The following is a 25,795-nucleotide window of genomic DNA, read 5'->3' as shown; positions in this document are numbered from 1 at the left end:
TATAGCCACGCCCACAAACGTGAGGCCACGCCCCCTGCATCGCTACTTAGGTGCGCCGGCGACAGACTTTCACCAGAGACATAGCACTCCTGAGGCGGAAGCCGGGAGTTTACTTAAAAAGCGCGCTGATTTTAAAACTTTGCTTTTATCTTGGTGTGTTTCACTCTCAAGCTTACCTCGTCTCCCGAGCACTTCCCACCCCTGTCACTGATCTCCGCAGTCCCGAGCAGCACAGCTGAACGCTGTCACGGGGTGGAGACCGCTAACGCGCCGAAAGCCCGCAGGCCACGCCCACAAACGTGAGGCCACGCCCCCTGCATCGCTACTTAGGTGCGCCGGCGACAGACTTTCACCAGAGACATAGCACTCCTGAGGCGGAAACCGGGAGTTTACTTAAAAAGCGCGCTGATTTTAAAACTTTGCTTTTATCTTGGTGTGTTTCACTCTCAAGCTTACCTCGTCTCCCGAGCACTTCCCACCCCTGTCACTGATCTCCGCAGTCCCGAGCAGCACAGCTGAACGCTGTCACGGGGTGGAGACCGCTAACGCGCCGAAAGCCCGCAGGCAACGCCCACAAACGTGAGGCCACGCCCCCTGCATCGCTACTTAGGTGCGCCGGCGACAGACTTTCACCAGAGACATAGCACTCCTGAGGCGGAAGCCGGGAGTTTACTTAAAAAGCGCGCTGATTTTAAAACTTTGCTTTTATCTTGGTGTGTTTCACTCTCAAGCTTACCTCGTCTCCCGAGCACTTCCCACCCCTGTCACTGATCTCCGCAGTCCCGAGCAGCACAGCTGAACGCTGTCACGGGGTGGAGACCGCTAACGCGTCGAAAGCCCGCAGGCCACGCCCACAAACGTGAGGCCACGCCCCCTACACCGCATTTAAATGTGCCTCCCCAGGACGCGCAGCGGACGCGCGCAGCGGGCACACCGCCAGCGCGCAGAAGGCGCGATAAAGGCAAGCCCGTCTGCGCCCGTCCGTGACTGACAGGGACCAAGGGCCACCCCCCCTGGTTCCCCCACCAGAACCCAATACAGCTTCAGTAACCTTCACAAACTGAAACCTCCCAAGAAAGCCGGCTGTCACCACCTCCACCACCCTCTATGTCTTCCTACCTCCTGCCCTCGCTGTGATTCTAGTCTCCATTCACACCGACACGTCCCTGAGCAACAAAGCTTCACCATACTACTCCTAAACTGCAGATCACTGCCAAAACATAGTGCAGAAATCTTTCTACTAATCGACGAGAAAAAACCCGACGCTGTCCTACTGACCGAGACTTGGTTAACTCCTGACTGCGACCCAGATGTAATTCAAGCACTCCCTACAGGCTATCAGATCGCCCGCAGAGACCGCACTCAGCGACTAGGAGGAGGGATTGCTGTTATACATAAATATGCAATTCAATGTTACCACACACCAAACCCAATCCCGGACTGTGAAAGTATGTCCTTCTGCCTGAAATTCACTCCTAATGATAGCCTAACAGGTATACTCATATACCGCCCCCCAGGACCTTTAAACAACTTTCACATAGCACTTCCTTCGCAAGCAGCAATTTCCGCCATGTCCTCTTCCAATTTCACTATACTTGGTGACCTCAATCTGCACTTTGACGACCGGTCTAACAACACTACTAATGAGCTAGTCTCAAGTCTTGCTGCCATCCAACTGGAACAACTAATTAAAAACCCCACCCACAGCAGAGGTCACCTGCTAGACCCCATCTTTAGTAACTGCCCCAATCTCTCAGTAGGGTCCATCACTCAGCTCCCATGGACAGACCACTTTCTCATCTCACTCACCTGGTCCACCCATAAACATACCCCCAAAAACCCCGCCTCACACACAAAGAGAAACTGGTCAAAACTCCCTCTAGAGCAATGGGGCAACGAACTTATGGCCAAGAAACCCTCTTTTTCTCAGGATCCCCTACTGGACAGCGGGATCTTTAATGAGTGGATCAAGGATTCCCTTGACACCGTCCTTCCCATCAGGAAAACAGTTTTTAAAAGAGTCCAGGAAACTGCTCCATGGTACTCAGAGGAACTAAGGACACTCAAACGTCAGTGTAGAAAGATGGAAAGGAAATGGCGCCTTCAATATACCACCACTGACAAAGTCAGATACAAGGAAACCATAAATGCATACAAACTTGGGATTACTAAAGCCAAATCCACCTACTACAATGAAAAAATTATTTCCGCCAGATCCAAACCCAAAGAAATCTACCAAATTGTCAAAACCCTCTCCAAAATCTCTCCCCCTTCAGTGTTAGCCGATAACCCTATCATCCGATGCAATGATCTAGCCGATTTCTTCCACCAAAAAATCAATAAAATATACTCCTCCTTCACCACCTCCACATCCGACCCAATCATCAATAAACCCCAGCTGTCAACAAATACTACCCCTTTGTGTCTAACAACCATGAGTGACATCCCTCCACTAGACCTGGAATCGCTTCAAACCCTTGCTCATCAAATACAATCTGGCTCACCTTCTGACCCAGCACCCCCCCTCACAATGACCAGGGCCACCCAAACAATCTTCCCCACCCTTTTAGAGCTACTGAACTGCTCTTTAGAAAAGGGAATAGTACCCCCTATATGGAAAAAGGCCATGGTGAAAGCACTTTTAAAAAAGCCCAACCTCAACCCAAACAACTCCAATAACTATCGTCCTATTTCTCTGCTACCCTGGGCAAGTAAAATACTGGAAAAGTACTTTAATCACCACCTAACTAAACACCTTGAAGAAAATCTCCTATTGGATGTCTCCCAAACAGGATTTCGCCCAAAACATGGCACGGAGACAGCTCTCCTAGCCGTAGTAGAAGAATCAAGAAAGATCCTGGACCGAGAAGGATCAGTGGCAGTGGTCCTCCTCGACCTCAGCGCCGCATTCGACACAGTATGCCACAAAACTCTATTACATCGACTGTCCGATCTTGGAGTCTCTGGAAATGCTCTCGCATGGCTAAGATCCTTCCTGAGTGGAAGGACCTTCCAGGTCTTCGATGGCGATTTCTGTTCCACTAGCAAACCTTTGAGCTGCGGGGTACCACAGGGCTCCTCCCTGAGCCCCACGCTGTTTAATGTCTATATGAGACCACTGGCTGGGATCGTTCGTAAATACGATATCAAGATCATATCGTATGCGGACGATACCCAGCTCGTGGTCTCCCTGGCACAGAAAAACAGCAGGCTTCCTCAAGTCAACTTTGCATCTTGTATGGAAGAGATAAAAAGCTGGATGACGGCATCCTCTTTAAAACTAAATGAGGACAAAACTGAGATCCTGTTCCTCGGCCCCCCCTCCCCAACCACCATCTCACAGCTATGGCCCCCTAGCCTGGGCCCACCTCCATCTCCAAAAGAGGACATTAAGAGCCTAGGAATCTGGATTGATAAATCCCTGACTCTCAATACCCAGGCAACTAAGACCTCAGCAACTTGCTTCGGATTAATCCGGATGCTGAAAAAAATCTTCCCAGTCCTACCACTCGAAGCCAAACAAATCGTCATTCAGGGCCTCATTCAATCTCGGCTCGATTTTAATAATGCCCTCTACTTGGGAGCACCAGAATATGTACTAGAAAAACTCCAACGGACCCAGAACTGTGCAGCCAGGACACTACTACAGATACCCCGCAGAGAATCAGCCAAGGCGGGGATTCGATCTCTCCACTGGCTCCCTGTCAGAGACAGAGTAAAATTCAAGGCCCTCTGTATCTCCCATCAAGCCTTTTACAGAGCTGGTCCCCAGATCAACCACCCTCTTCTCACTCCATACCTCCCCGGAAAACAGCTCCGATCCTCTAACGCCTGCCTTGCCATAGTTCCCCGAATAAAAAGATCCAGGGCCGGAGGCAGGTCCTTTGCGTTCAATGCTTCTAGGCTATGGAACTCCCTTCCCCTCTCTTTAAGATCTATCCAGACTCTCTCCTCATTTCGAAAAAAACTAAAAACCTTTCTTTTCAGAAACTAACCCCCCCCCCCCCCCCCCCCGCCTCAGAGTACCTTGCTGTCTACCCAGCACTTGGACGCCCTCGGGCAGCAGTCGCGCTTTACAAATCTTCTTTTCATTTCATTTTCATTTCATTTCATATAATAATGCAAAAGGCTATGACAGATCTGCCGCAAATAAAGTGTGCACATCAAGTGCGTAGGTAGTGCATAAATTGCCTGAGTGTGATGTGCAATGAATAGCAATGGAATAAACATTGAATCCGACATTTTTGAGAATTTTTAACATTGATCTGACTTGTTGTGAATACAGTTGTTTGTGCTGTCACCCTATAATCCTTTTATCAAGCCATTCAGTGCATACAGGAATCATAGGGGTTCTCCAGCATTGTAAAATCTTTGAACGAACTACCAGCATAGCAGTATATATCAGCCTTTGGAATCTTCGTGCAGTCCCTTCATTGGAAAATAACCAATCAAAGCAAAGCACGGATTACGTTAAATTTGTATAGAAAATACATTCCCGAGATGTTCATCAATTGAATTTCAAAAGCTCTTCAGTATATCATAGGACAAAATAACAGGAAACCAGTTATTTGTTGCAAGCTATTACATTTGAAGCAGGTTACTTAGTAGGTCAATAAATCTTATTCAGACAGAAGGGGGTGTAATGTATTACCCATGGAGAATAAAATTGCATTTTGCAAATGTTTGTGCCTTTGAGTGTGGTGAAATTAAACTCATTAACTCTTTTCCAGATAGCTGTTGAGATATTTTTATTTTCTTCCTTTAAACATCTATTAGAAATTGTAGAACATGTGTTGGATGGTTTTACACTCATTGGCAACCATTTCTAGCTCCCTTCTCTTCTAAAAGTAGTATTTTCTAAAAACAATTATCAACCAGTTCCTCCTGCTTATATATCAGTGCAGGATGTCTCTTCATAAGAAACAGAAAAATCCCATTGCACGACCATTTCATCCACTTTTTAGCAATCTTACTTGACCCAGCTGTGTAATCACATGTTTTCTATACATTGTTGGACAAAAAATATGACATTTTACAATACTCATTTATTTTACATCTGGGTAGTACTGCAAGGTCTAGTTGTAAAACCAAGTCCTCAAGACTGATTGAGATATTAAATTGTGGTATCTCAAAGTAAAAAAATAATAATAATGATACTAATAATAGGAGCACCTGGTTACACAAGCTGGTGTGTCCCCGCGCTACAACAAACTCTTCGGAAAAGGAGAATGAGTCAAAGGACCTATAGCTGGAAAAGCCAGGTTTTTAATTTTTTTCGGAAGGGAGTTTCTGATGATTCAGCACAGACAGAGAGAGGAAGTGCATTCTAATTTTTGGCCACCAAAAAACTGAACGTGCGCGCACCTATTCTTACTTTTTGTACCTTAGGAACAAGATAAGTCCTGGTCGATTTAAGATGGCGTGTAGAATTATAGGGCGAGTAAATCATGAAGATAACTCGGACATTTGCCCTGCAAGCTATGATGACTAATGCATAAGGCTTTAAAAAGGATTGCACGTGTCTGACTGAGAACTAATTTAGCACCTATAATATCTTTAATATTTTTAGCACTCAGCGAATAAGGTGCTAAGAGCTAATCTCAGGCTTACATTTTTCCATAAAAAGGAAGAAATTATTGATTCACATTTTTTAAAGTAAGTTGTGTATAAGATGCAAGGGTATCAGAAAATAGAAATAAAGCATTGGCAAGATTATCATTTTTATCAGGGGCCCTCTCCCGAATATCGTGAATGGGAGCAGTTTTAATTTGATTAGAATAGTCTTGAGCTGATTTAATAATGGTTTAGAATTTAAGTCAAACAGATCTTCAGTGTTATTTGTAAATGATATGCCTAGTTATTGTTTAGAATGTTGATTAATACAGCTTTGAAGGTCTGGCAGGAGATACTCTGGAGTGTTATTTCACCGTAGCATCTTACTTTCTGATTTATTAATGTTATATTCCTGAAACAATACAAACATTTCAAATGCACTGGCCTGGAATACTATATCTGGCTTTAAAAACAACATAATATCATCTGCATATAGCTTAATTAGTATTTTGAGGTAACTCAGTATGGATTCTGGTGTCTACCCGAATCTCGATAGCTAAGGACTCTTTCACTAAGGCAAATAAAACCAGGGAAAGGGGACGCACATCTGGTCCCTGTACATACTTTAACTCTACCTGCAACTGATGAAGTAATATTCAGCTTAGCAGTTGCTCCCACAAAGAGACTACAAAGGCTTTTTATGGTTTGCGGAGGAAGCCCAAATATACCTATAATGGAGAAGAGACTTTCCCAGGCCAGCAAATCAAAGGTTTTTTCAGTGTTGAGTAGAAATACCAGCACCAGAATCGTTTTTGAGTTAAACACATCTAGTGCTTCTATTATGTAATTCGTATTGATGTGTAATTGATGACCTGAGATGAACCCATTTTGGATCTGTGTGCATGAGTTTGGAAATAACTCTGTTAAACCTGGTTGCCATCAACTTTATGAAGATCTTATAATCAGAATTAAAAAGAGTGATAGGGTGATATGAATTAATCTCCATTGGATTTGTATGCTTCTTTAGAAAATGCCACAAATACACCCTCATTAAAAAAAGGGTGGGATTTCTCCCACAACAAGAATACAATTCAATAATAATAAACTATAAGAGATCAGTTCTTTGGCTAAAATGTTATGAAGTTCAGCAAGGTAACCAGGCTTTCCAATTGACTAGGCTAGTGTGGACATCCATTAGTGAAAGATTTTGAAATCAGAGGTTTATTTTAATGGGAAAGATTTCAAATGGGTAGTGGTTCAAAGAATCTATGCAAATCATTCGAACTACCTCTTGAGAGTGACTATAAATAGGCTTAAAATGCTCTAACAAGAAATGATTTATTTTATGGGGAGAAGAAAAACATACGTCTGAGCTAGAACATATTATTATTAATATCTGTCAAGCCATGAATCTACCTGCATACTTACGCTCTCCTGTAAGTATGATGAATTCCTTGCTTAGTGTCATGAATAACAAAAATTCTTAAAGTACTCCTAATGATTGCTCTATTTACCTTAGTATCATGTAAAAGCATAAGCTGATCTGTTTTTATTTTCAAACTTTTCCCTTCTATAACTTTTACTCGAATAAAGATATTCGGAGTGTAGACTTAAAAGTAACTCAGTTCATGATGCAAGAGGTGGAATTCCGATTGCTTTAAAAAAAAAAATGCAGAATTTCCTCCTTTGTCTCATCTACCCAGTCTAAGGATTCTAATTATAGCTTATTAAATGTTCATCTCCTGGGTATCTAAGTCCTATTAATCCCATGTATTAGCAATTCAAAAGTTGTGTGGGCCGAAAAACCACTATCTAGGCAGACACATCTTAGAATCGAATTAAATTGCTTTGGTCATCAAGAAAACATTTATACAGGTAGCTGACCTGAACCTATCTGAGTAGCATGTATGGAAATTATACTCTGCAAGCATTAAATTGTTCCTTGCATTGGTCCAGGGTATTTAGGGACTTATTATGACTTTGGTGGTCCTCCAGTGACACCACCACTGCGCCGTCCGCTGGAGGACTGCCAAAGCCACGGTGCGCCTCACCGCCGGGTTAGGAGTTTAATCCTGGTTGGGTGGTGCTGCAGCGGTCTCACAGCAGTGGGCTATTAGGCTCGAAGGAGAGCCTAACATGCAGCCCACCACCATGACAGCGCCAGCAGACCGTTCCTGCACGGTGTGGCGTTCAAGCCACACCGTGCAGGAACAGGGGTACAATTCCAGGGGAGCATAACATGTCCCCCCATGCATGCACCCCCCAGGCCCAGGAGCGGCACAGGGGACCTGTTAGGGCCCAATTTGTTGCCTCTCAACGACCCTTTTCATTGCGGGTTCACCACCATGAAAGGAGCGGCAGAAAGGTAACTCGTAATATGCTTGGCGGTGCGTCCGCGGTACAGCCAGCATATTGCAGCTCCCTGACGGCAGCGGTCCTGTGGCAGTCCAACTGCCCAACTTTTAATACTGCGGGCCGGTCTGAAGTGTGGCAGTGGTCGGTTCGCCACCGTGTTTATGGCGGTCAATGGACTGCCATATTCGTAATAAGGCTGTTTGTGTCTTTGGTTTATTTAGCTTTTTTGTGCGGGCTGGTTGTATCTATTGCAGATTTTTTTTAATAGATGGATACTCCCACTCATAATTACCTCACATGATGTTTCCATTAGGGATTGAGAGAGTGAAAATAATGGCTGGGGGTTATCATCTATTGGGGCACTGTAGCTAACCAGTGTTTCAAGGGTGGAAGCAATGGTACAGTTGACCCAGCACCAACAACTTGCTTTGTCATTTTGCCAGTTGTGTATTTGGGGTGATAAATATTTAGCAATGAAAATAGTGAAAGCTCTGTGGGGCACCTCTGAAGAAGAAAAACATGTAAAACCTGCCGAAGATTTAAACATTTTACACTTTGTTAGCTTTATAGATGGAATATAGATATCTTGATAAATAATCACTGAGGGATTATGAGTCAAGATCCAATCTTCAATTACTGTGGCTTTTTGAAATATTATTTAATCCATTAACATTAAAGGACAGGATCTTCAATTTTTTCGTCATCTATAATCAAAGAAGTCAAACTCTTGCATTTGAAGAGTCCTTTCATGAAACCTCAAGTGACCACCCGCCCTCCCTGGGGTAATATAGCAGGTGCCCTGCCCAAGCACCCTGCCTTGGCCCCAATCCAGAACCCATCAGCTACTGGAACCACAACAAGTTCCTATGGCTCTAATCCCTGTGAAGAATACACTATTTGCCCTGCCCCTGGGACCATTTTCTATCATTTTCTATCTTTAACATTCTCACAGCTTCCCTCTGCTTTACATCTCAGTGACTCAAAGAGTACCTAGCTATCCTGAGGTCTCAAAAGCATTTCACCATTAAACTCCATTCCCAGCCCTCATTGCTTGTGATATTCTAAGCCTATTTCCATTATTTATATCGAATTATGTTATCACATTTCCATCTTAGAAAGACAATCTTTGATTTCACTTGCCATCCTGGCCTATTGTTGCTTCATAGATTTAATTTCTGGCAAGATCTCTTTCAGCAGCGGCATTGGGGGACTGAGAGTCTCTGACTTTGTGTTAGAAGGGGTCTCACAGGTTCTTATTTTAGCATGTGCCACTGTCAGTGATAGTGCCTGTTGTTCTCATCCAAAGGTGGCCTCTGTTAGAGTTTTTGGTAATGGCTCAACCTTTGTTGAGGCCTCAGTTGACATTGGCTGACCTGGAGAAGCAGCTCCTTGAAACACAATGTCTTAGTAGGAACTTTTTACTGGAATGCAGGAAACATCTAGGAGGTCTTTATTATTAAGCCCTGGAGGGGTGGGCCGAAGCAGCAATAGAGCCTGCCTCGGGCTAATTCGCAAGTAATCATCTGAGCTAAATGTCGGTAAAACAGATGATTTATTGCCAGGAGCAGCAGGTAACCAGTCAGGTGACATCTCATTCTTGTCTTGCATGCTTGCCCCAACAATAAGGGAGGGCACAAGCTCTCTTTGCCCTTTTGGTTCCTCCTGAAAATTAACAGGGATTAGCCCTAACATTATCGTGTAGTTCCTACAAATCTATATAGTATCTGTGCGTTTAGACAACATAAACTAAGGGATTGGTGTCCAGACTGATTCCAGACACCCCCCAACGGATATGTTAGTCTGTAGACCAGCTAACTCACAGTGCCACTATGAGCTGCTCTTACCAAGGAGCAAATAGTTTCTAGCAACTATCGAACATGACAACCCTGACCCCAACCCTGACCCCTCGGGGATTGTGGAAACAGTACAGTACTTTTCGCTCAGTCACCCGTGCTTACTTTGTCTCAGAGATATAGGCAGAATAAATGGTGGGGACGTTTTCAATAAGTATTTATTGAACCAGCATCATTCTAGTATAAAATACGTGTGCTGCAACAACCATGAGACAGAAACAGATATGTACGATTATGAGCACCAGTACAGTAAAGAAAAGGTGGAATTCTACCATAGTGCTAAAACAATGAATATATGCAGGCACATAGATACATAACAATAATAATGCATACTCCTACGATGCAAACTCTAACTAGATGTACCTAAATGTACCTAGCATGTATGTAGGTGTGTAGCCAAGAATCCCCTTAGGATAGAGTCAACCCCATTACCTGAAGTGGGAGAGCGAAGGACCCTGTCTTGGTCTCGAGCTGGACACCCCTCAAGGGATGTCAGACCACTGCATGCTGGAGTGTCTGCGTGCAGGGATGTCAGCGTTTTGCGTCAGCATGGTAGTCTTTCTCCTCTAGATTGCCCAGTGAAGATGTAGTGTTTATATACCCGAAAGGTACCCTCAAGAGTTCTACCTAGAAGTGTACTATGTGATATGCAAACAAATGATGGATGGAATGCTGAATAAATCATACATTCACCCCCAGTCAGCAGATCTGGGTTAAATCCATCGTTCTTCCGATCACTACATCACCCCAGTTTGGACCCAGCTATATGCAAATCAGTCTTGATCCTGTGCCTCATGGGAACAGTTTAGCCCGAACTGCCAAGCAAGGTCCTCCCTGGACCAGAAACAAGCATCCTGGGACCGGTTTGTGGGTATTACCCTTCATCACCCAGGCTAGCTTGAATCCAGTGGCAAAGTGAGCCAGGGACCCAATTGGTGTGGGACTGCCCGGTACTACAAGTGGTCTGGAATGAGATTACCACTATGGTGCCCCCCTGCACATAACAAAGCAGGGACAAAAGTGTACTGCATCTATACCAACACTTCGGTTTGACCTACTCCTTTGGAAATTGACACCTCCACATGATCAACAGTATTTCCTTTCCTCTTTTCTTCTGAATACAGACTCCACTGTTTATGCTTTTACAGTTGGTATTTCTACCGCCGTAAAGTAACATTGGAGAGCCCGTAACAACAGAAGTTCCTAGATGTGTAAAACAAAGATCAACGCGTCAGCATTGTGACTCATGCACTCCCTGGGGATGCAGGAAAAGGTTAGTAAAGAGAGTCCTCAATGTTCGCTATCTCCAAAGCATTTCCACTGACCAGTGTCCTCTCTCTAATGCCGTGGCGCTGCTAGAATTCCCCTCTTCAGGCTTCAGTGGCGCATGTCTCCCACAGCACATTCATGCCTCAGGGCTCCAGGCCACAGACTGCAGCAAAAACCAGAACTCTCAGTGACCTACTCCCGCGGGCATCATTCCCCCAGTCTTGCAAAGATCAGAGTATACATTTTTTTTGAAGAATGGGTTGAGGTGCTCCGTTTTAATAGAAAGGAAGAGTGAAATCACTGAATGAGGGAACAGTTAAAGGAGACTGGATGCAGAATTGAAAAGTATTAAGCTATGGGCTTTTTCTGATGTCTGTACCAACGCTGCAAGTGCAAATCCATTAAGGGAGATGCTTAATTTCAAAAAGCATTTTCTGGGTTCGCTTTAATTCTGCAAGGATTTAGGGGTGTCTTTTCTGACATAATCCTGGAAAGAGTTTGCATGTGTAGCATAGACAACGATTCACTATCCGAAACTCCTAGCCGTGGCCAGAAAGGAAGATACCGGGAAGGTAGTGACATAGCGGGGCAACTTGCAATTGACTTCCTTTCATTCACAGGACAGGTGGTGCTTAACAGCAGTGATTTCATGACCAAGGTATCATACTAGGGAGTGGCTGAACTGCAATTTCTCCTTGAAGACTTTTGACCTTTATTTGATGTTTGTTGAGGAGAAAGATGGAGTCCTCCTTGCAATGATCTAGAGCAGTGATACTCAAAGTACGGCCTGGGAGCCGCATGGCCCTTCTGACCTTTCCATGCAGCCCTTCTAACCTTTCCATGCAGCCCTCTGGTCAAGAGCAGCACTGGGCTGCTGTCTACTCGATTCAGCACTAACATTAAAAAGAAGTTAAATTAACAGGAAAGTATTTACTTAAAAGGTTAACTGAAATTAAAGAAAGGAAGTTAACTTAGGTGTCCTGCAACACTTAATTTTAGGAGCACCTTCATTTTTAAAGACATCTTGCATAAAAAGTGTAAAAGTATGATAAAGTCTGTTAATAATTCAAATAGTGTATTTCATTAATATGCAGAACTGTTTTGTCTTAGTACAGCAGATTATCAGTGCATTGGGAAGTATTTTTTTTAAAGTGATAGTTTTCAAACATAAATTGAGAAACATTCCTTCTTCCCCCCACCGTGACAATAATGCCAATAGTGTTCCTAAGAGCGTTTATGTGCACTCTTTGGGTGCTGGAGTTATTGTACATGAACAACATCTAGGGGCAGATTTATGTTTCCTGGTGCATCCCTGCAAATCAGCAAGGATGCGCCAGGAATGATGCGTCACGCAAGCTTACCCTTGCGCCACACATGATGCGCCGCATTTACAATGCGGCGCATCATGGCGCAGGAATAAACAGATGCGTGACGCAACCGATGGCGTAAGGTTGGCGCAGTGCTTCAGTTGCGTCGCAAGTGTGAGGCAACTCCAGCACTGTTCCAACCTACCCTATCCCTAACATGGTGCGTCAAGCCTTACGCCTGCTTCAAGCAGGCGCAGTGTTTTGGCGCATCAGCGTTGGGAAAGTGACTCAGTCAAATCTTATAGATTTGACTGAGTCACTTTTCAGGGGCGTTCCTGCGACGGAACGCCCCCCCCTCTGTCGACACGCCCACGTGAAACCTGACGCACGTTTTACGTGGCGCAGGGCTTTACACCGTGACGCATCTCCATAGATGCGTCACGATGTAAATATGGCGCAACGTGGCGCAGGGTTTACACCGCCGCTGCGTCACAAAAGTGACGCAACGGCGGCGTAAAAGTGGCGCATCTCCAATATAGATCTGCCCCTAGTTTATTAAATCAAACACAGGAGAAGTTTTTTTTATAGCACACATCCTGAAGTATTGTATTTCAAGCTCCTCATAAGTGACAATGAAGAAAAAGGAGGGAAAATGAAATGAAACAATTGCGTAGGATCACAAAATGTGGTCAGTAGAGAAGCCGAAATTAATGCCACGTTTTTGGTTTCACGTTATGCAATTCACACACCATATGTATATGCCTTGCTTTGCTTAAACCCACCTTACCACTTCCCCTTACCAAGCCCTGACCACTACCCTGCTGGTATCGGCGCAACCCTCATTCACCTCACAGATCAAATTTAGTGCCCCCTCGGAAAATGTTTGTGAGAACTCATGATCTAGAGGAACAGATGCCAAAAGCAAATCATCAACATACTGCATTAGAGTAGAACCCCAAGAAAAATACAACATAATTAGATCCTTCTTCAGGGCCTGGGAAATATTAATGGGCTCTGTAATACTTAAAGAAGTTGAGTCCATGAAAGTTGGGATCCTCTGAATGGGAATTAAAAGACATATTGATTCTCTTCATTTGGGGGGATGAAGAAAAAAGCAGAACAGAGAACAACCACAGTAAACCAATGAGCATTTTCAGGGATGCAAGAAAGTTTGGCGGCAGGCTTCGGGACTACAGAAAACTTGAGAGAATCACATTATTACTGTCCCTAAGGGCCTGAATGAAACTGTACATGTTGACTTTCCCCACCATGAGTATCGGTAGAATTAGGGTATAACATCTACTAACAATAGCTTCTAAAACCCTTTGCTTAATCAAATCTGCTATTATACAGTAGATCCCTTCCTCTGCCTCAGGTTTTAAAGGGTACTGGGATATTCTGTATAGATTTTTCTGAGGATCAATCCTCAACTTCACTGGTTCAATTGATGATATGAACCCCACATCTTTGGCCCCTATTGATCACCGAGTATATAAAAAGCCTAGAGATCCCTTCAGGGACGATTTGTGCACCCAATAAATAAATGAATAAACCAAGTGAAAGTAACTTGGTTAAATCAGGAGAGATGTCAGTTTCATTTGCATTACTTAAAAAATCTGTGTTTTCATACAATAGTGTGAGTACTGTGTTTTCTTGAGGTCTGGCTATATTTAAGAACACACCATCCAGGGTGCAGAATATTATAGTACAGTTCAACTTGCAGAGAGTGTCCCACTTACAGATTAGTTGAGGAAGTTGGGATGAACAAAGAGGAATGTTTATAGTTACATCCTTGATGTGGCCTAGGGGAATTGATACAGTAATATAATGAGGAACCTGTTGGTTAGAAATATCTACTACATCAATGGACATGCCTGAGAAAGGTAAAATAGGGATTCTGGAGGTTTTTAGAGCTGGGCCACTAGTGCCTGTGTCAATGAGAGTGGTAGCATGATTACCATTAATGATACAATTGACAAAGGGGCCATTCAAAATTATGGTATACATGCACAGTCAGAATCTTTTGGCTTGTCCTAAAATTCAGGCTATGAATTTTGAATAATCTCATGAAACACAGACTGATCAGGTTGGGCTGGTGCATTAGACAAAATATTGGGACAGTTCCGTTTTCCAAGGCCCCACTGTCAGCAAGCAAAGCAAGACCCACTCCTGGGGTCACTCTCTGGCCTCCTTCGTTGCTTCTACCTACTAAACCTTCATTCTTTTCCTACCCCCTTTATTCATCACTTTGTGGGGCTGCCCCCTACAATTTTAATGTCTTTCTGCATATTCTGCATCTTCAATGAAATATGGTTCAATTCTACCTTCTCTTACTTTCCCTCTCATGACACTATGCAATGGTTTGTGACCATCACCAATTTGTTTACTGCCTAGTCTCTCACCTGATGCAGATTGTCAATGGACTCCTAACATTGGGTAACAATCACTGTACAAATTCAGCACCTACAGCTTTCTGAGCCATATCCGTAGGATAGGTTATATTCGAATATCTCTAAAAAACACATCCATACAACTGCCTTAATAATCAGCTGGTGCTTCATCCTTATTTTGTTTACAATTTGAGATGTTAGTCCGATCAGTTTTCACTGGTTACCAACCCATAATTACATTCAACAATACGTACTTTACTGTGATTTGCTGTCCGTTCTTGGGGCTACTCTTAGCCATGGCACTTTTTCCACCACTCTTTCTTGCACCACACTTGGCACCACTAATCACAATAATTGCGTCACATCCCCCCAACTGGGTCTGTACACTTAAAAAACGCTCTGTAGTTCCTTTGAGTAGGGTTTGGGACTTTCCTAGATGTTAGAGAACCGTTTCTTTATGCTCATTAAATCAGAGGGAATCCAAGGGATCTGGACTATAATTATGCCTCTGCCTTTGGGTAGTCTCTCAAGGCAAAAAAGGTAGAGGAAGCAGGGTCCTCATCATCAGCGTCACTGGAATGAGGAGAAAATAAATGCCTCTTAGGCAATCATACTGTGGTCTATCTCAGACTATCAAGGGTAAGAGTAGGACAGTGATGCACGCTACCGGCTGAACGTGCCATAAGCCACACCCCCCTCCACTTCCTGGACGCCAGCAGAGATGCCGCAGAAACCTTACATGCACAGCCGGAATGACTGCGGCTGATTTTGCAAGCGGGAGACGGTGAGGCTCTGGCGCTCGCTACAACTTGGAGCAACATTGTGGGGGAATTCTCTCTCACTCCTTCCTGGTTGGCAGGCTGCAGGACAGCAGGACTTCGGGTGTTTGATGGGAAGGAGCTGCAGGACAGCCGGTTGGAAGTCTTAGCCCCATATAGATTCAGCTGAAAGACTGGACAAGCCTTGACAAGCCTGGACAAGACTGGACAAGCCTTTAGCGCCATTACAACTTTCCTGACTGGAGGGTTGTTGCGGGCTACTTGCTGAGTTAGACTGACACTGCAAGTCTCTCCATACACATTAGATTCGCACCTGCAGTCACAGGACAGCTGGTGGGAGCCTTGACACTTATCAAGTTCCTGGCTCTTTGTCCCCAGCTGGTCTGCTCCGGAAGAAATGCTGAGGACATCAAGGACGTATTAAGAAATTTTGGGTCGGGCAGCACTACCACACAGAATTCGAGTATGTTTGCCACTTTTGAGAATTGCTTTTGCCGTGTCATCGTGGACCACCAGGTTTCTTGCCAAGGGAGTAAATGCATGTGCTCTGCTGCCTGTTGCTGCATGGGTTTTTGTACTACTTGGTAGAGGGTCGCTGGGGGAGTTCTATGTGCAGAGGCTTTTTTTTCTTTTTTTTCTCATTGTAACCTCCGGTAATCCATGGCAAGGGCAGCAATAGAAACTTTTTGGAACTTTCAACATGTGAAATTTTTCTAGAAATACTGCCTCAACCCATCTCGATTCCCCAGTTCTGGTTCAGAGGGTTAAAAAACCCATAGGACAAGCAGCAGCCACGGAAAATCACGCCGCAGCCTTGAGGAAAGACCTGGGACTGCACACAGAAAATTATGAGATGGCCACCACATCGCTCTCACAGAAAGACTATCTGGGGGAGAGCCTATGCTGATCTGGACACGAGTACTAGCCCGTCCCTTTTTTCTCCTGGGGCCGTGCCCTCAACTCGACAAATATTGGATGAACCAGAAGCAATTAAGTCTGGGGGCGACACTGAGGCTGGGAAATCCAATGAATTTAAAAAATCCCCTCTATTATTCGAAGGTAAATCTGGATTAACATCTGTTGCAGAGGGGGCGAGAATGTTCCACCAACAGCTGAACAGACTTCTGACTCCATTAAGGGTATGTCTTTCTGTGGTGACGGTAGTGTCCTTTTACAACCTCTAGTGCAACCCTTGCCATCTCCCGGACGGAGCCAATCTGGATTACCCACTCCTGAAGATATTGGGCAGGCAGTACCTGATAACACTGTAACTTTTGTAGCATCTGCAGTGCAATCTAAATCTGGTCCTGAATCAACTCAGGAAAAGTCCTCTCAGGACGATAGATCCTTCAAAGTGCAATGGGATACTAAGAGCCTGCTCAACTTAATCCTGGAGGAGATTAGGGAGCTCAAAGTCTTTCAATCTATGGAAATTGCTGCCATCCACGCCCGCCTCACTAAAATCGAAGACAACACGGCCCTGGTCCCGGCACAACTTCAGGAGGTTGAGACTAGGATCTCGCAGTTGGAGGATCAAGTTTCTATTAGGAATGATAAAGTCGCCGCTTATCAGAGCCAAAAATCTGCAATGGAGTACGAACTGGAGGAATTGGAGAATCACTCTAGATGCTCTAATCTTCGTATCCTCTGTATTCCGGAAGGCCTCAAGGGGTAGCAGACACTACAATGGGTCGACTCTTTCATTAAAAAAAATGTCCTCCCGGAATATAATGGGGATCTGACTCTTATGAGTGCCCATTGGGTGCCTCCGCATCTTCCTCCTAATGCCAAATTCCCACGGACAATCCTTTTTAATTTTGGGGATTTCAGGGTCAAGGAACAAATTCTATCTAAGGCCATAAAGCAGCAACAGTTCACCTCTGTGGATGTCCCACTATGTCGTATTTTCCCTGACATGTCTGCCTCCGCAGCCAAATGGCGGAAGGAGTTTGTTAAAATGTTGCATTTATTTAAAGGACAGGGAGCACAGGCAATGATTGCACAACAAAGCAAACTAAAAGTGCTTTTAAAAGGTAGAGTTCACATATTCTGTAATGTCCCTGAAGCACAGGAACTACTGCAACAAATTTCTTCTAACAAGTCCTAATTTCTTAGTTCAGGGCCCTTAAAGTAGCACATGTAACTAGCTTTATATATATTTTTTTGTCGGTGCCTCTTTCTTTTTGAGTTTGGTTTTCCTTTCTCTCATTTAGTTTTTTGGGACATATCTTTTCTTCTTTTGTCCTTTTTCTGAGTCGTTCTCTTTAATTTTTCTCATGTCCTGGGGGGGGAGGGGTATGTAGGCCGGTAGCACCTAGCACAAGGTCAAGGTGCCAGTTTTGGGGAGTTGGGTAAGCCTGTCAGGTGTGAGCAGGGACGGTGGACTGCTCAAAGTGGCTTTTTGGGGAGGGGGGTGCACGTGGGTGGAATGGAAAGCAAGAGGGAAAAAAGAGATCCATTTTTAAAATCTAGATTCATTCAAATTCTACCTACAAATCTATACCCTGTCAGGGCAAGTGTGGGATTAATGATAGATCCTGCGTCCCTCCAGCAAACCTTAGCCTACTTTATGACCCATCTAGGATTATATTATGCAGTGTGCTAATGGATAAAAAGGAAATCTTAAAGGTGGTCTCTTTTAATGTCAATGGTCTCAACAATAAAAAGAAATTGCGGGCCAATGAATCATGGATACAGACAGAAAACCCGTCCGTCATTTTAATTCAAGAGACCCATATATCGGAGGGGAAGCTAGCAGATTTTCTATGTTTAGGTCCTGGGCAGCATACCGAGGCTTCTGCTCCTCCTCCGCATCACATCGTGGCATGGCGATCTTCCCGGGCAAAAAATGTCAAGCCAAAGTGGTTAACTTCCTAAGTGATCAGAAAGGAAGGTGGTGTTGGGTGACCTGTAACCTGGGGAACAGATACCTAACCTTTGCTAGTATTTATGCCCCAGTAAAGGATAACCCTGTACCATACAAAGAGTTTTTTCAATCCCTAATACGAATTCCCGGTAAAGTGATTATAGGGGGAGATTTAAATGTTCTAGTGAACCCAAAAATTGATTCCTCAGTCATTTCTAAAAAGCAATTAAAACCTAAAACTTTAACAATTATTCAAAATTATAGGAAGACTTTGGATATAATCGACCCATGAAGGGCAGTATTCCTGACTAAGATTGCATATACCTGTTTCTCGAGCAAATTTCGCACCTCCCCGCGTATCGATTTTTTTCTTATATCTAAGACCCTGATTTTTAGTCAACAGAAAATCCTTCCAAACAGGTTTTCGGATCATGCTATGATCATCTTAGAGCTTGAGTTAGGTCTAAGAGATGGACTTTAAATGGGCAATATCTATCGGAAGAAAGCTGGGTGCTACTGTGTAAAACAGAGATAAAGGAGTTTCTTGTGAGAAACCACGGGACGGATTCTACCCATATTGTCTGGGACTCTCTTAAGGCATATATTCAAGGTCTACCTATAGGGAAAGATGCTGAAAGTTCTAGAAAAGAGAAGGAAAAAAAGTAAAACCTAAAGCAGAAGGTGGAAAGGTGCTATGATAACTTTCTTAGTAGCCCCTCGGCCCCCAACCAATGAAAACTTGACCAGGCCAGACGGGATCTTAGCGAGGCCTATTATGTAGAATGTGAAACTTTTAATAGTAACCATAGGCAAAAGGTATATGAAGAGAGTAATTATACCTGAGGTTCCTTGCAATGGCAGGCACAGGAGCAGGCCGCAAGTGACTGGATTAGTACATTGAGGTGTCCTGTAACTGGTACCCGAAGTAAAGACCCAGCTGTTATAGGGGACATAATGTTCCAACACTACAGGCGTATTTATGGTCAACAACAATACATCGATAAGGCATCCCTGGACAAGTCCCTTTGGGAACAGGAAATTCTGGTACTTTCCGAGGCAGATAAAATTAGAATGATGCACCCTTTCTCTAAAGAAGAACTGGGGGATATTATAAAAAACCTCCCGAATGGTAAAGCCTGTGGACTGGACGGTCTCCCAGCTGAGTTTTTAAAAACATTTTCAGGGGCCGTTCTAGAATATTTTTTGCTGATCGCTAATTCAATCTTAGAGGGAATGTAGTTAGCTTTTTTTTAAAAAGGGAAATAGCTGCAAAGACCCCAATTCATATTGCCCGATCTCACTTTTAAACTCGGACTATAAGATCATCACTAAACTTTTAGCCAACAGATTCAATGCAATAGCCATGAACTCGATCTTTTCGATCAAAATTATTTTATTGCAGGGAGATAGCTTAGGACCAACATGCATAATCTATCTTTTGAGAACAAGAAAATACCAGCCTTGGTCCTTCTGTTAGATGCCGAGAAGGCGTTCGACCTCATGGTCTGGGAGACTTTATTCCATATCCTCTCTAGTTTTGGTATACCCCCACAAGGTCACGGGGTTGATTCCGAGAATGTACCATAACACAGAAGACAATATTATTGTTAACGCCTTTGAGGTAGGACAAATCAGTGTCAAACGGGGGACCAGACAAGGCTGTCCACTGTCTCCCTTTTTATTTGCTTTTTTTATTGAACTTTTGGCTATTGCTATCCGAGATAATGCAGATATTTGTCCCCCTTTACCTACTATGGGGAAACTAAAATTATATGCGGATGATATCATGCTCTTAATCAAAGGCGATAAGGGGGTCCAAGCAAAAGTTTTTGAGCAGTTTGAATTTCTCAGTGGGTAAAAAATTAACAAAAAGAAAACAGAAATAATCCAGTGTTGATGCAAACCCGATGTGTTACACCCAGATAGTTTGTCCTGTTTAAATTCTAAACCAAAAAGTTATCTGGGGGTTTATTTCTCGTCACGAATCTCTGACTTGAATGATTTAAATTTTGCACCACTTTTGCTGAAAGTACAGGAATTACTGCATTGGTGGAACTCGCTCCCGTAGAGGGTCTCACTGATCAAGATGTCTGTTCTCCCGCTATTTAATTTTTATTTTCAGCAATTCTGTGTATTTTAACAGCACCTTTATTTGCCAAATTAGAGTCCATGTTTACATCCTTTCTTTGGGGAAAGATAAAACCCCGAATTGCACTAAGCACTTTATATGAGGAGTTGGAGAATGGTGGGTTAGGTTTCCCTAATTTTAGGGATTATTATTCTGCATACTTTGCACAATATATGTCTAGGTTTCAGTTGCAATCCGATACAGGAGTATTCGTAAATTATTTTATGAATTTAATTTGCTAAGAGCACCAGATATGCTGTCTATTAAAAAATAAAAATGTTGAAATCACCTAAATTAGTGCGCTATAAGTGTATGCAGTGGTTCTTTCATAAACGTCAGGAATTTTATAGAAAATATACAATCCCAGTAATCAATTCCTCAACCCCGTTATCCGAACTCACTTCAGTATTTGGGATTAGAGAATCAACTGAAATTATTCAAAAATGGGCTAAAACCGGCTTTTGGAAAATCTCAGATTTTATAATGATCGATAAGTGGATAAACATTTCCAAAATGTATGATTTAATTCTGAATGATTTCCTTCTTCTCGGGTCATATAATATTATTATCAAATTCCTTAGTAATCTGGATCTGATACAGATTATTGAACGTAAAAATCTGTCATATGCACTATATGAAAAAATCACAGTTAGGATACCCGGGGAGTGGAAAAAACTTTTAGCCCCTATGAAGGGTCTGGATCTCGCTGAGAAATCAATAACAAAATGGGAAAAACATGAAGGGTTGGCGGTTACAGTGAGTATGTGGTATAAATAAACTTAATCTTAGTCCATTAAGGGGGGCTAACTGGTGCTGGATGCTATTATGTAATAAATGGCTTCTATATAGAACCCCACATTTTTTATCTAAGGTCTACCTCAGCCAATCCGGTCATTGTTTTTGTTACTTAAATCATCCTATAGCTAATTGGACGCCTATTAAATCACAGTGCCTTTCAATTCAGGGGTTCTGTGACTATATTTTTCATCATCTGGAGGCTGAATGTTTAATCACAATAGACTCCAACAATTGGTTGAAAATCCTTGGCCATGACCCTACTCTACACGTCTTCGATAAGTTGATTAAACTATTATGTACTGCAATGACGGTTGCCAGGTCACTTTTGCTTCAGAGATGGTGATCAGACCTGGTACCAACAAAATGCGAGTGGGTTCGGAAAATGAAGTAGGTTAGAAATAGTGAGTGCTTGTATGCATTGCGAATTGGGTAGATTAAAAAGTTTGAAAAAGTCTGGGCGGCCCATTTCGATTAAATTTTAAATAAGAGCTGAAATTTTAAAGGTACTTCTAATATGCTGAAATCATGTGTTGACATTTTTGTATATTTTCCTGTACTTTATTGTGCTATAGACACCTTAGCTTTTTTTTTTATAAATAGTCAAAGTCGTTTTAACATGATGAAACATTACTTATGGCACATATGTTGATTTTTTTGCATAGTCTAATGTACCTAATGCACTATAGACACCTTAGCTCTTTTCAAAACAGGCAGGCAACGTCGTATTTTATGTTATTACACCCTATATTTGGCTACACTTTCAAGCTTTACCCAGACTTACATTTTTAATGAACTATGGGCACTTTAGTTATTATCTTTTCAATGACAAAATAATACTGTATCTGGTCTGTATATGTTTTTTCTAGTCCAAGGTCATTCTGGATTTTATTCTGACTCTGTAACTTTTCTTCAGCTTTTTTTCATGCTGTATTTGGCTATTATAAAATGCTGTATTACTGGATATTTTTATTGCGTTAAATGGATGACTTTGTAAATTGTTGATGGATCTCAATAAAAAAAGAGAATAAGTCTCATTACATCGCATACTAATACCATGCGTGCCATTACAAAGCGGGAGTTACTACGCAATGTCAATGACAATGACATGCCATTACATCGCAACATTTGGTTCTAAAGATGGATTCACAATCATATTAATTTCCTGTTGACTGGACTTCTTCCAACCATACCTGCCCAACCAACCTTTATTCCCTGTTGCTTCTTACCCGGACAACACTTGTGAGCATTGTTTTAACAACACATATACAGCCATAAAAGAATATTCACCATATAAAACAAGCAAGTGAACAAATGTATGGTAAGCATCGTTAAACATTTTGGCTCATTTGGGAAACTTCTCCCTTACCTTTGGAGCCTGGTATTGTCTTGTGGAGTTCAATGCAGGGCTCTCCTGTCTATTGCTTGAGAAGGGGATTTTCCACTGCCAATGCACCATCTGTTAAATGTAAACCACAATATGTTGGGAAGCCCTTCAGTCTAACATGAAAAATAGTGAGCAGCACAGAAAATAGTGCAAAGAAATTGCCATTTCAACTGACTGGATTCCTGTCAAGAACTAAGTCAGTTGGAAATTTTATACAGTAAATATATGTTTTTGTCTCAAATACATGTCTCTGGAGCCTCACAGCAAAAAACGTAGGCAATAAGCAGGTGGCAGGCTCTCCTGTGGGAGGCGTGAGACGTCTTTGAGGTGATATCATTCATTAATACAATACTGAGTCCATCATTCTCCTAAAATCCTGTTTCTAAGTGCCAAAACTGAAAGAGATGTTACATTTTGCAGAAATGTGCAAATGTACTATCCTGCAAAAATGCTTTCTGGGCCTACTGGAATCACAAAACTTGGCAACCATAATTGAGGCTAAAATTTACTTCAGATCGATAACAAATTGCATCCATATTTATTCATAAAGTATAACAGTGCACATAGAGAGATGCATACTATATGATAATGTTTTCACACTGAGTAATTAAAATTCTTTGCTTAGCCCCTATAAAAATTTCTCAGACAGGGATGCACCATATGGGTAGCTTCACAGACAGTGAACATTGCAGTAATAAAGTCTCTTTAATCGTACAACACAGTAGTCTGAAACCAGCTTTTACTAGGTCTTTACATATTATTCCACTGCCTCCGAGCTGAGTAGGAACTCCAGACAAATATATAACTAGAGTATAAAGAGAAAATCTGAAAACAGGTGTGATTTAACAGCAACAAGGAATGTGCCATAACTTGATTTAAAAACTCTATTACGACTATTTAACTTGTTAGACCTGGCATTTCTTGGCGTTATTACCCCAGACCTTTTGCCTCTACCTCCTTTATTTTTGGTGCTGTGATAGATTTTGTTTTGCCAACTTAGATGCTTTGGATACTTTGCCACTGCTAAACAGTGTCATAGTTCAATTGTTCCCTGTATAAAGTGTAATGGTAATTGGTTGCCCATGATTGGTATGTTTGCCTTGCTAGTAAAGTCCCTAGTAAAGTGCACTATGTGTGCCAGGGTTTATATTTCAAATGCTACTAGTGGGCCTGCAGTACTAATTGTGCCAACCACACAAGTAGCCTTAAAAAGGGAACTCAGGCCTGCCATTGCAGTGCCTGCGAGCAGTTTGTTATACTGCCATGTTGTTCTGACAAGTGCACTCACTTGCCAGACCTCACCCTTCCCTTTCTATGCACATCAGGCACCCCTCTGGTAGGTCTAGGGTACCCTCTAGGCAGGGTGCAGTGCATGTGAAAGGTAGGACATGTACTAAGGTGTGTGCCATGTCCTGACAGTGAAATAATCTCCATTTTGTTTTTCACTATGGAAAGGCCATCTTGCCCATAGGATAGAATGGGAAGGCTGTGTAATATGTTTCCCACCCTATCTTCCTAAAGGCTTAAGATGGAAATGTGAAGGTTAGTACACCTGAACTCACAATGTCACAACACATCTTTTTATGAAGGTGTTTTTTGCATTGTGTGTTTATAAGCTACTCTTTTAGAAGTGACTGGGTTTTTGTGCTCTAACATTTCTTTGTGTCTCTGCCTGGTTTTGGATTGATTGTCTGGATTTGAAAGCGATCGGATCTGGGAAATGTCTTGACCCAGGGGAGGAGGTGAGACAGCAACAGGCTGACCTGCATCTGGAGTGTAGGGGGAGGAGTAGCCACTAGAGGTTAAGAGGCCTGGATTGCTGTTATATAACAATTGTCCCATCTGCTGCTGAGTGATTGAGAATCCAGACCCCCACTAATCAAAGGAAGAAGGTGTCACTGGCAGGGAGGCACCCAGAACTGGTTTGAACAGGGGCCAGTGCCCCCTGAACACAAAGACCTCAAAGCCATTGAGGGGTATAACTATGAGAGCTGAAGCCCCTGAACTTTGGAGAATTACTTGATCAAGATTGAACAAGACTGGAGCTACTTTGTGGTCAAGAGGAACATTTGCCAAGGAAGAAACAACTGAATAGACTGAAGGAAAGGACTGACCATGGCTGTGTGTTCTGTGGCTGGCCTTCAGTTTGCTGTTTTAACCAAGGAAAAGATGAAGGGACTTTGCTGTGTGCTGTGTCCCCCTGCTTGAAAGGACTTTGCTGTGCTGTGTCCTGAAGTAACTTATCCCCAAGGGCCGGAGGTGAGCTGGCTCCCTGTTGCGGAAACCCAGGAACAAAAAAGTTTCCAGGAGAGTCTCAGCAGCACTGTGTGTGCATGCTTGTTGCAGCCTGAGACCTTCGTAAGCAGTGCCCTGTGATCGTGGGCACCTGGAGTCCAAGCGAGGATCATCAACTCTGTGTGCGTGCGCTTTTTGCAGCCTGAACCTTTAGTGAGGATTGTCCAGTTATTGTGTGCACCGGAATCCAAGTGAGTCTCACAACGCTGTGTGCGTGTGCTTTGTGCAGAAAGACCTTCGTGAGGATTGCCTTGTATCGTGCACCCGGAATCCAAGAGTGTCTCCACAACACTGTGTGCGTGTGCTTTGTTCAGTGGGAGACCTTTGTGAGGATTGCCTTGTTATCATGCACCCAGAGTTAAAGTGAGTCTCAGTGACGCTGCGTGCATGTTCATTGTGCAGCCTGAGACCTTCATGTGAAGTGCCCAGTGATCGTGTATTACGTGATTAGTGTATTACGCATTGCCTTATTTCTGCATAACGACGTACCTGGTGGTTGTATTACGCATTGCATTATTTTTACCTTGCAAAGTGTCTGATTGTTACGTTAGGCAATGCATTATTTTTACATTGCAGAGTGTCTGGCTGCTGCATTACGCCTTACAGTATTTTTACATTGTAAAAGTGCCTGATTCTAGCATTACGAACTGTATCACATGATATTAGGATTATAGGAGAATGTTTAGAAGTGCTCATTAATAACGCCAGACCTTACAAGGGCTGGCTGGCCTAACAACCGGCCAGGAGAAATAGTACACAAACTCATATGTTGGATTTATATCGTGTAGTCTTATCGTATATCTTTTTTCATAAAGTTT

The 25,795-nt window shown here is 43.0% G+C and overlaps 1 long non-coding RNA gene across 1 annotated transcript in view; it reads right to left on the bottom strand.

Moving 5' to 3' along the window:
• LOC146805641 (uncharacterized) overlaps positions 1-25,795 on the bottom strand; it is a 438,136-nt gene that overhangs the window by 67,704 nt on the left and 344,637 nt on the right. The window contains exon 3 of the long non-coding RNA XR_014967486.1: positions 22,665-22,754. This is a non-coding gene — a long non-coding RNA (uncharacterized LOC146805641). The remainder of the gene's footprint in view (positions 1-22,664; positions 22,755-25,795) is intronic.

This window comes from Triturus cristatus, chromosome 8 (genome assembly GCF_964204655.1).
Source record: "Triturus cristatus chromosome 8, aTriCri1.1, whole genome shotgun sequence".
Taxonomy (NCBI): domain Eukaryota; kingdom Metazoa; phylum Chordata; class Amphibia; order Caudata; family Salamandridae; genus Triturus; species Triturus cristatus.
This window is presented reverse-complemented; position numbering and strand designations above follow the sequence as displayed.